Source organism: Hylobates moloch, unplaced genomic scaffold, assembly GCF_009828535.3.
Source record: "Hylobates moloch isolate HMO894 unplaced genomic scaffold, HMol_V3 SCAFFOLD_14, whole genome shotgun sequence".
NCBI classification, from domain to species: Eukaryota; Metazoa; Chordata; class Mammalia; order Primates; family Hylobatidae; genus Hylobates; species Hylobates moloch.
Genome location: NW_026652289.1, coordinates 56,465,128 through 56,477,417, shown reverse-complemented (window position 1 = coordinate 56,477,417; position 12,290 = coordinate 56,465,128).

The window sequence follows — 12,290 nt, the reverse complement described above, 5'->3', positions numbered from 1 at the left end:
CGCGCCACTGCACTCCAGCCTGGGCGACAGAGCGAGACTCCATCTGAAAAAAAAAAAAAAACCCTACATTTTATGTCCTGTGTTAAATTACCTTTCATATTCCATGTATATGAAAGACGGGAAGTTGAACAAGAGCAGCAGCCTGAGGAATCTCCAAAAAAGAGGGCTTAAAGGAATTGCATCAAATAAATGGGACTAAGCAAGATGCCCTGCACAATAGTGGGAAAATTGGTCACTAAGTTCCAATATGAGGCTGAAATTCCACTTTGAGATGGAGTCACTCTGTCGCCCAGGCTGGAGTTCAGTGATGTGATCTTGACTCACTGCAGCATCCGCCTCCAGGGCTCAACCAGTTCTCCTGCCTCAGCCTCCCGAGTAGCTGGGACTACAGGTGCCCGCCATCATGCCCAGCTAATTTTTGTATTTTCAGTAGAGTTGGGATTTCTCCACATTGGCCAGGCTGGTCTTGAACTCCAGGCCTCAAGTGATCTGCCCACCTCAGCCTCCCAAAGTGCTGGGATTAGAGGCATGAACCACCCTGCCTGGCGGAAAAATCAAGTCCTGAATACACTTAAATTTTCTTATGTAGGGAAAAACTAACCTCTCAGAGTGTCAAGCGAAGTGGTAGTCATCTTCAGTGTCAGCAGTAGGGAAGAGTTATCATTACTCTGGAAAAAATCTTACATCTTGCAGTTTGCATTAAAAGACAAAGGCTGTTTCCTGGATCTTTGTCCTCCATGTACCAAAACCAAGCAACTTGGATTTAGAAGAAAACCCTTTCTCCATGATGCAGGCTCAGGCAAGGGTTTCTACACTAGGCTTTGCTTCCCTAGCCAGCTCCTGCTCCAGCTCCCCACGGCTGCTATCTCAGTCTTCATTCCTCAAACCTGGACAATGCTCACTTCCACCCTCACTCCTACTTTAGAGAGAAAATAGAAGCTGTCAGACATGAACTCCTTCAACTTCCCTGACGCCAGGTCTACAAGCCTACCTATATCTGCCCGTTTTGGTGCCTTCTTCACTTCTATTACAGAGTGACCTCAGAGCTAAGGCTAATCCCTCCATCTGCACAGGGATATCCTGCAAACAATTTCTTTACACACATCATCACCATCAACTTCTCTCTATTGCCTCCTTTCCATCAGCATTTAAGTGTGTAAAATCTCCCCCACCTTTACTGTTTATTTTATTTTATTTTGTTTTATTTTTTGAGAGGGAGTCTCACTCTGTCTCCCAGGCGGGATTGCAGTGGCACTATCTCGGCTCACTGCAACCTCCACCTCCCGGGTTCAAGTGATTCTCCTACCTCAGCCTCCCAAGTAGCTGGGATTACAGGCAGGTGCCACCACACCCAGCTAATTTCTGTATTTTTAGTAGAGGCAGAGTTTTGCGGTGTTGGCCAGGCTAGTCTCAAACTCGTGACCTCAGATGATCTGCCCGACTCAGCCTCCCAAAGTGTTGGGATTACAGACATGAGCCACCATGCCCAGCCTATTATTTATTTATTTGTTTATTTTGGTGGGAGGGAATGGAGTCTTGCTGTGTCGCCCAGCCTGGAGTGCAGTGGCACAGTCTCGGCTCACTGCAGTCTCCACTCACTGCAATCTCTACCTCCCGAGTTCAAGCAATTCTGCGTCAGCCTCCCAAGTACCAGAGACTACAGGCGCACACTGCCATGCCTAGCTAATTTTTTGTATTTTAGTAGAGGCAAGGTTTCACCATGTTGCCCAGGCTGATCTCAAACTCCTGAGCTCAGGCAATCCACCTCCCTCAGTCTGCCAAAGTGCTAGGATTACAGGCATGAGCCACAGCACCCGGCCTCCCCCATCTTTAAAAATAAATAGAAGTATGACCCCATGTCTCCCTCTAGATACTGACCCTTTGCTTTTCTTCAGAGCCAGCTCTGAAGTATCTGTAGTCAATCACAATTCCTCACTTCTCTCCCACTTTTCTACCCAGTTTAATCTAGATTCTGCCCCAACTACTTAACAAAACATTCTCATTAAGATCACTAGTAGTTTCTATTTTATTAGGCCTCTTAGCAACATTAAACCCTCCTTCTCAAACCACTCTTCCTAGTTTTCCTCTTCTCTGAAATTACATTTTTTTTTGACAGGGTCTGTCACCCAGGCTGGCACCATCATAGCTCACTGCAGCCTTGAATTCCTAGGCTCAAACAATCCTCCCACCTCAGCCTCCTGAGAAGCTGAGACTACAGGTACATGCCACCACACCCAGCTTGATCTCTCTCTTATTTGCCAGTTTCTTCTTTACTTGCTATAGCTTCTCAGGGTTTTGTCTCTTCAGCCTGTACATACTTGCTAGGCTCTCCCGTTCACTACCAAGGTCAATGACTGATTGACACACTTCACATGTACACTTCTTTCCTGAACTTCAACTTGTAATCCATTTACCTGCCTGCTAGTCATCTTCACTTAGATATTTCTTAGGCTCCTCAAACCTAACAAACCCCCAAACTGCTCTTGCCTTATCAAACTTGCTCCATCAGTGTTCCCCACCTCGGAAAATGGCACCACTGTGCAACCCAGCTCCAGCCAGAAATCTAGGAGTCATCCTTAACTTTCCTCTCACTTCACATTTATCAGCCTCGTAGTCCTGTTGCTATACATCTTTTTTTTTTTTTTTTTTTTTTTTTTCTGAGACGGAGTCTCGCTCTGTCGCCCAGGCTGGAGTGCAGTGGCGCAATCTCGGCTCACTGCAAGCTCCACCTCCCGGGTTCACGCCATTCTCCTGCCTCAGCCTCTCCGAGTAGCTGGGACTACAGGCGCCCGCCACCACGCCCGGCTAATTTTTTGTATTTTTAGTAGAGACGGGGTTTCACCGTGGTCTCGATCTCCTGACCTCGTGATCCGCCCGCCTCGGCCTCCCAAAGTGCTGGGATTACAAGCGTGAGCCACCGCGCCCGGCCTGTTGCTATACATCTTAAGAATACTTTAAATCCATGTATTTCTATTGCCAATGCTATCACTCTAGTCCAGATAATCATGCCCTCTCATCTGGGTTGCTAGACTAGCTTCTAAAGGACTCTTCAGTGTTCACTTATATACTCTTCACCCCCACTCCATTTTATATTCTGCCAATATCTTTAAGAAAGCTTTTTATAACCTGGTCCCTTCCCACTTTCCCTGCCTCTTTGCAATCTATACCACTCTTGCCTTAGCTTTCTGTGTTCCAGCCCTGCAGGCCTTCTTTTAGTTCCTCAAACACACATGTTCTTTTCTCCCTTTCCAGCCTCCCCATTTGCTGTTCCCTCCTGCGCTCTCTCCCATAGTCCTCAACAGAGAATCTTCTGTGTCATCTCTTCCTCAAAGAAATCATCCCCAGTGCACCTGACTAATTTGCTTTCCTTGGTAATTCCTCAGAATCATGAATCCTTTCAGTATGCCCAAATCACATATGATTTTTGGTGTTGTGTCCTTCCTTCCCACTAAATCACAAGAGCCATGGAGGCCAGGAACCATGTCTGACTCGTTCACTATTGAATCCATGCAGTTTCATATAGTGCCTGGCACATAAACATTGTTATTTGTTGAATGGATAAATGAGAACATAGAAGCTGTTTATCAAAGAAAAAACAGCCCATCGTCCTCCCTGGCATAGCAGCAGAAGTCAAAATGCAACATTAATCAGTAGAACTATTCATGCTTGCTTAAGACCAAGCTCAGAGGTTGATGAACTTAAGCAACCTAACAGAAAATAGGGAACTCCCTAAACTTGTACATCTAACTGTGGACATCTCTTCAGTTTATCTGCTGACTTCTTAGAGATTTTTACATTTTACATAGCTGTGATCCATGTCTAAGCACTATCTTAATTCTGCTTTTTACAAGTTTCCACCCTTAATCACTGTTTACTTGTGCTTAAAGGTAACATTGGGTTACATTATAGATTGTGATTTTCTTAGCCATTTCCCCACTGCCTGGCTTTTTGGTTAGTTCTGATTTGAGATTGTTATGAACAGCAGTGTTACAAACATTCTTCATAAGTAACTTATTTTACATGTTCTCCTTGAATATAAAGTGGGATTAAGATTTCAAAACATATGAACAGTTTATATCCTATCATATAGATAGCCAGAGATTTGTCTAAAAAGAAAGAATCAATATATAATACCATTAAAATTCTATGATACAAACATATCTCTAGTTCTGTATAGCCCTACCAACACTGAGGGTGGGTTGTTTTGTTTTTTTAGAGATAGGGTCTTGCTGTGTCACCCAGGCTGGAGTATAGTGGTACAATCATAGCTCACTGGAGCCTCGAACTCCTGGGCTCAAGCAGTCCTCTCCTGCCTCAGCCTCCCAAGTAGCTTGGACTACAGGGACACACCACCACACCCAGCTAACTTTTTTTTTTTTGAGACAGGGTCTTGCTGTGTTGCCCAGGCTGGTCTTGAGCTCCTGGCTCAAGTGATCCTCCTGCTTCCCAGAGTGCTGGGATTATAGGCATGAGCCACCACACCTGGCCAACATTAGATTTTGCATTTGCTACATTTATTTCTTGAAACTTAACAGAAAACTAATATCTATTGGGCTATTTCTGTGTGTCAGAAACTTTAAGGATTTGACATGAGGTTTCCCATTTAATAAATTACCATAAACCTGTAAGTACTATTAGTATCCCCCTTTTAGAGATGAGGAAACTAAGGCTTACAGTTGTCCAAGTAAATTGGAAGAGTTTAAATGTAGATGCACTGATTCCAGAACCTGTATTCTTAACTACTACGCTGTACTGTCTCTCCTGGTTGTTAGTGGCAATGTTTTTTCTGTTATATTTAACAGACAGGAAAAATTATTAATAAAATCTGTAACCTTTCTGATTTCCAAGAATGTGGTGTAATTTATTGCTAGAGAGCTTGTTTCGTTGAGGTAAACATCCAGATGGAGCTTTTTGGTTAAGAAAGGTCAACTCCCAGGGTTTAACATGTGTAGGCCACGACAATACAAGAGAGATCAGTTACTCCAAATAATAAAATCAAATAAATTTGGATTTTCATTGGATACCCTAGAGAAAGAGAATGAGGCCTAGGAAAGAAAGATGTAGGGAAAGGTTAACGAAGAGAACTAAGATGAGAAGCATTCCAGAAACACGGCAGGAAACAGGGGCCTACTGTAAGACATGGCCATGGAGAAGCTCCCTGCTATAGTAGAGAATGGCTGCTAAATTTCTTTAAGCAATCATCTATGTATTGAGTTTGAAGTTTTCTGCTTTGTGATATAGCCTTCCATTAAACCTTTCATGCAATTTGGATACACTCAACCATGTTGGTGGTGGATCATTTGGAGGAATGAAGGATGAGGAGTGGCACATGATAAGGCAAAAAGGAAATAGCCAAAGGAACAGGGGACAGGGGACAAGCAGGCTGCATCACATCTGCAGGAGACACAGAAGCAACCTTAAAAAGCTTGGAGAAACTAGGTCACAGGACTTCCCACAGTGGTTAGAAATGGGTCTCAGGCCATTTCGTATTGAAAGAATGACCCCTGAACACTAAATTATTTGGGGTTGTCCAAGTTTGGAAATTTCTGGGTTACATTGAAGTGAGAAACAGCTTGAACCACAGTAAAATAAATTTGATGTATTAGCAGCATTTGTCACAGCCTTTGCCTTGATGTATCATATGAAATAATTAGCTTCGGCCGGGCGCCGTGGCTTACGCCTGTAATCCCAGCACTTTGGGAGGCCGAGGTGGGCAGATCATGAGGTCAGGAGATCGAGACCATCCTGGCTAACACGGTAAAACCCCATCTCTACTAAAAATACAAAAAAAAATTAGCTGGGCATGGTGGCGGGCTCCTGTAGTCCCAGCTTCTGGGGAGGCTGAGGCAGGAGAATGGCGTGAACCCGGGAGGAGGAGTTTGCAGTGAGCCAAGATTGCGCCACCGCACTCCAGCCTGGGCAACAGAGTGAGACTCCATCTCAAAATAAATAAATAAATAAATAATTAGCTTCCAGGACACCAAACCCTTCTGGTTTTCCTCCTTCCTCATCAGGCATCCTTAGTTTCCTTGTCCTAGTTCTTCCTGATCTTTTATTAACAGTGTGTGACAGGGTTCACTCGTCCATTCTTTCTTCTGTCTACAGACTCAGTCCCTTGATGATTTCATCCAGTAGCATGCTTTTAAATACCATCCATATGTTGACAGCTCCCAGATTTATTTATTTATTTATTTATTTTTAATTATTTTATTTTTACTTATTTATTTATTTTTTTTGAGATGGAGTCTTGCTCTGTCACCAGGCTGGAGTGCAGTGGCATGATCTCAGCTCACTGCAACCACTGCCTCCTGGGTTCAAGTGATTCTCCTGCCTCAGCCTCCCTAATAGCTGAGATTACAGGCACATGCCACCATGCCCAGCTAATTTTTGTATTTTTAGTAGACACAGGGTTTCACCATGTTGGCCAGGATGGCCTCGATCTCTTGACCTCATGATCTGCCTGCCTCAGCCTCCCAAAGTGCTGGGATTACAGGTGTGCGCCACCATGCCCAGCCAACAGCTCCAAATTTTTTTTGTTTGTTTTTTGAGACGGAGTCTTGCTCTGTCGCCTAGGCCGGAGTGCAATGGCGCAGTATAGGCTCACTGCAACCTCCGCCTCTCGGGTTCAAGTGATTCTCCTGCCTCAGCCTCCCGAGTAGTTGGGACTACAGGCACGTGCCACCATGCCCAGCTAATTTTTTGTATTTTTAGTAGAGACGGGGTTTCACCATGTTAGCCAGGATGGTCTTGATCTCCTGACCGCGTGATCCGCGTGCCTCAGCCTCCCAAAGTGCTGGGATTACAGGCGTGAGCCACCATGTCCAGCCAACAGCTCCCAAATTTATATCTCCCAGACTTAAGACTTCTCTCCTGAACCCCAGACTCATATAGCCTATTGCCCACTTGACATCCCCACCACTTGGATGTCCAAAATTCATCTCAGACTGAATATGTCCAGTACTACATTTCTGATTCTCCTTCCAAAAGTTTTACCACTCATGGCTTTCTCCACCTCCATTCTTTCAAGCCAAAAAACATGAAGTCATCCTTATGACTCCTTTTCTGTTATACCCCATATCCAATTTAACAGGCAGTCCTGTCGTTTGTACGTTCAGAATATATCCAGAATCTGCATGTTTCCACCATCTCTACTACTGCCCTAGTCAGTCATTGTCCTCCCTAACTTGTAAGGGAGGCTGTCTCCTAACTGATCTCCCTGCTTCCACCTTTCCCTCCCTAGCAGTCAAGTTTGATTCTTTTGAAATCTGAATAACAAAAGATTATTACTCACTCATCTACTCATTTCATTGGGAGTCAAAGCCAAAGTTCTTATAATGGTCTTAGATGATTTCCCAGCCCTCCCCCTTTGACTTCATCTAGTTCTGTCCCTTCTTATTCTCTCTCTTCCAGCTACACCTGCATCCTTGCTGTTCCTGAACAAGCCAGCCAGGCACCCTCCCTCCCACTTTAGACTTGTTGCATTGGCTATTCACTCCACCTGGAATGTTCTACAAAGCTTATTCTCTCATTTCTTTCTTTTTTTTTTTTTTAAGACAGGGTCTCACTCTGTCGCCCAGACTGGAGTGCAGTGATGCAATCTCCACTCACCGCAAACTCCACCTCTCAGGCTCAAGCAATTCTCCTGCCTCAGCCTCCTAAGTAGCTGGGATTACAGGAGTGTGCCACTACCGCCCAGCTAATTTTTGTATTTTTAGTAGAGACAGGGTTTCTACTCCTGACTTCAAACGATCCACCCACCTCAGCCTCCCAAAGTGCTGGGATTACAGACGTGCCACTGTGCCCAGCCCTACTGTCTCATTTCTTATAAGTCTACTTAAATATCAACTTCTCTATTGGACCTTCCCTGATAATCATCTAATGTGATGCCCTATAAGCATTTCCAATCTCCCTTTTCTTGTTCTACATTTGTTCTTTTTTTTTATCATTTATCACCTTCTAACATACTATATTTATTTATTTTATTTATTTATTTTGAGACAGAGTCTCGCTCTGTCGCCTAGGCTGGAGTGCAGTGGCACCATCTCAGCTCACTGCAACCTCCACCACCCGGGTTCAAGCGATTCACCTGCCTCAGCCTCCCGAGTAGCTGGGATTACAGGTGCCCGCCACCACGCCCAGCTAATTTTTGTGTTTTTAGTAGAGACAGGGTTTCACCATGTTGGTCAGGTTGGTCTGAACTCCTGACCTCAGGTGATCCACCCGCCTTGGCCTCCCAAAGTACTGGGATTATAGGCATGAGCCACCATACCCAGCCTATAATTTATTATCTTAGTGGCTTATTGTCTCTCTCCCCTCATCACTAGAATATATCTACTTCACGAAGGCAAAGACCTGTATTTGCTTTGTTCACTAATATATCCCAAGCTCTTAACACAGTGCCTAGCCCATTGTAGGCACTCAATGATAATTATTTTGATGAAAAAATAAATGAAAATCTGGGCTGGAAAATCTGTAATCCCAGCACTTTGGGAGGCCAAGATGGTCGGATCACTTGAGATCAGGAGTCCGAAACCAGTCTGGCCAACATGGTAAAACCCCATCACTACTAAAAATACAAAAATTAGCCAGGCATGGTGGTGAGCATCTGGAATCCCAGCTACTCAGGAGGCTGACGCAGGAGAATCACTTGAACCCAGGAGGCAGAGGCTGCAGTGAGCCGAAATCACACCACTGCACTCCACCCTGGGTGACAGAGCAAGACTCCATCTCAAAAAAAAAAAAAAAAAAAAAAAAAGCTGGGCGTGCAATCCCAGCACTTTGGGAGGTCAAGGTGGGAGGATTACTTGAGGTCAGGAGTTCAAGACTAGCCTGGCCAACATGGTGAAACCCCATCTCTACTAAAAAAATACAAAAATTAGGCCGGGCATGGTAGCTCATGCCTGTAATCCCAGCACTTTGGGAGGCCGAGGCAGGAGTCCAGACTAGCCTGGCCAAGATGGTGAAACCCCGTCTCTACTAAAAATATAAAAAATTAGCTGGGCGCAGTGGCAGGCGCCTGTAATCCCAGCTACTCGGGAGACTGAGGCAGGAGAATCGCTTGAACCCGGGGGCCAGAGGTTGCAGTGAGCTGAGATCACGCCACTGCACCCCAGCCTGGGCAACAGAGTGAGACTCCATCTCAAAAAAAAAAATACAAAAATTAGCTGGGTGTGGTGGTGGGCACCTGTAATCCCAGCTGCTCGGAGGCTGAGGCAAGAGAATCACTTGAACCCAGGAGGCAGAGGTTGCAGTGAGCCGAGATCACGCCACTGTACTCTAGCCTGGGCGACAGAACGAGACTCTGTTAAAAAAAAAAAAAAAAAAAAAGAAATCACCCCTAGGAGTCTAAAAGCATTTTCCTTTAGGCCAGGAATCAGCAAACTTTTCCTTAAAGGGCCAGATATGGTCAGATGATCTTTGTCATAACTACTCAACCCTGCCGTTGGAGCTCTAGAGCAGCCAGAGACAATACATAAACAAAGGGGCATGGCTGAGTTCCAGTAAAACTGTGTATTTACAAAAAGCTGGCCAGGCTGTACAGCAGTCTGTACTTAGCTGATTCCTGCTTTAGACAAAGACACATCTTGGTAAATCAGCTCTCTTCATTGATAGGCCAGTCTCTATTCATCCCTTCTCCCAATTGCCAAAAACAAAATTCTAGAAGGGTGAATGCAAACCTAGCAAAATTATAGATCATTAGCTTCTCTGCCTGCATGCACATTGGGGGCATTCCTTACTCAATGTGGCCCTTGAGTAAGTTGTGATTTGGGGGGTGAGGTAGAGAGAGAAATCCTGCTATCAGGCACTGTCTTGCTAATAAGTCTTGAGCACATTATCTGAAGCTTTGGAGTATTCTCTAGAGGTTTCTAATAGGCAGAATGATCTACTTCTGAAGCCTCTTTTCTCTATGCCATTAAGTTCTTTGGCACTGATGATGAATTTCCTGCGGCAAGGAAACCATTTTTTACTTTTATCAGCTATTCTGAAAGTCAGTAGACTGACGCAGTTATCAAAATAACTGCCAATATTATAAGGTCCAGGCCCTAATTTCCTGCCATCTAAAGCAATGATACTCAATTAGAGGTAGTTTGCCTGCTCTGCAGACATTTGGTTGTCATAACCAGGGGTTGGGGGTGTTACTGGCATCAGGTAAGCAGAGGCCAAGGATGTGGCCCAGAATCTTTCAGTACACAAGATAACCCCCTATAACAAAGAATTAGCCAGTCCAAAATATCAGTAGTGCTGAGGTTGAGAAACCATGATCTAGACTCTTCTACTGAACTTTTAATCCACCTTGTACTCTACTGAGAAACCAATATCGCTAAACGATCACTTTTCTCCTTCACTCCTAAACTGCAGTAGCTCCTCAGCCCGGGGAGACTAAGTCTGTCCTTGTCATCCTGGCACTTAGATCCTAGGGATTTTGCCCACATACATATTCAGACTCTGCTTCTTTCTTTTTTTTTTTTTTTTTTTTTTTTTGAGACGGAGTCTCGCTCTGTCGCCCAGGCTGGAGTGCAGTGGCGCAATCTCGGCTCACTGCAAGCTCCGCCTCCCGGGTTCACGCCATTCTCCTGCCTCAGCCTCTCCGAGTAGCTGGGACTACAGGCGCCCGCCACCACGCCAGGCTAATTTTTTTGTATTTTTAGTAGAGACGGGGTTTCACCGTGGTCTCGATCTGCTGACCTCGTGATCCGCCCGCCTCGGCCTCCCAAAGTGCTGGGATTACAAGCGTGAGCCACCGCGCCCGCCAGACTCTGCTTCTTTCAAGTTTTTATCTGCACCGCCCTCAGCACTACCATACTTTAACTTATGTTACCCCTCAAACACACATTTTGGGAAGATCCTCCCCACCTCTCTCCTCAGATCCAAATCTTACTCATTCTTTGAGGCCCACGCATGCTTCATGCCCCTGTAACATTAAGTCTGCCCATACCACTGCCTTTTGCACTTACACGGATTCACCTGTCTTACACTGTTACATTGCTATTCTGTCTACCTCGCCTCCTCAGTTACTCCCTGAAGGGTTCCATATTGTATTTCTGGCCTATTGATCTCAGTTTACACAGCGTAAAGTGTGAAAACTGTATTAGCGTATTGAGATTCTCTTCAATGGGATAATGAGTATAAAAAGCACCCTATATAGTGCCTGGTACACAATCAAGTGCTCAGAAAATTATAGTGTCATAGTATCTATAGAAGCATACATTCAGGAGCCCATAGAAGGTGCTTAATAAATTGTTTAAATGTAGTTATATATTGGAGAGAGCATGCCACACAGACTAGTCTGGTATTTGGAAGTAACAGCAAAGAAAAACTTCCATAGAAATCCTACACCAATTAACACGCTTTCATGCTAGACTGAATCCAAGAGCAGGGGTGTCATGTTTTCCCAGAGTGGTGCCCAACCCAACCTTTCTGCATTTAGCAAGTTAATGAACAGCTTGTGAATAACTCTTTGCCAACTCTGGCCCAAAAGAAGGCTGCCAATAGGATATCAATATGCCACACTGTCTGCTTTCCTGGGGACCCTGCTGTCCTCTCCCTAAGTGCTTCTGCTTTCAGCCGGTGGAGAGTCTGATGTGTCTAGAGAAGCTGCACAGTGGGATGAGGCTGCAGCGAGGGCCTGGCCTTTCCCCAGGCGGAAGAGAGCCTTGTCTCAGATCCTGAGAGAGAAGTGAGTGGGGGCATGGCATTCCGAGCAGCCCAGGTTTGGCTTTGGGCCAGGCACTGAGTGGCAAACAAGAAGGAACACATTCCGGGAAGGCAAGGAGCCCTGCCAGCATGAAGGCAGCAGCAAAAGCAGGGCTCTGCTGGGTACCAGGTGTTCCTTGGCTCTGTGGAGGTCAGGCACGCAGGGGGATGAACTCAGGTTTCTCTAGAATATCATTTCAGAGGCTTAAATGCCTCCCACCCTCTCGCTGTCAGCGGACAGGGCATGTGGAACCGTTAAACGTTAAAACTCTCTGCTCTGGGGCCCAGCCCGTGCTCTCTAAATAAAGGTAGGAGCGGAAAGAGTGTTGTTGCCATCATGAAATCACACTTCACAGGAGCCAGATTTCGGTGATTCTGTGTCTAAGAGAAAATGCTACTCCAAACAAGGGCAGGTTGGAGAACAGCCTGGGATTTCTATGCCCTAGAAGCTGCACTGTCCACCCTTGCAGCCCAGAAACACACACACACACACACACACACACACACACACACACGCACTTGTTCCCCACACCTGCCTTCCTAGTGGCCAGAGCTGGGGGAAGTCTGGAGAGCCCTCGGAAACACTGTCCTTTCAG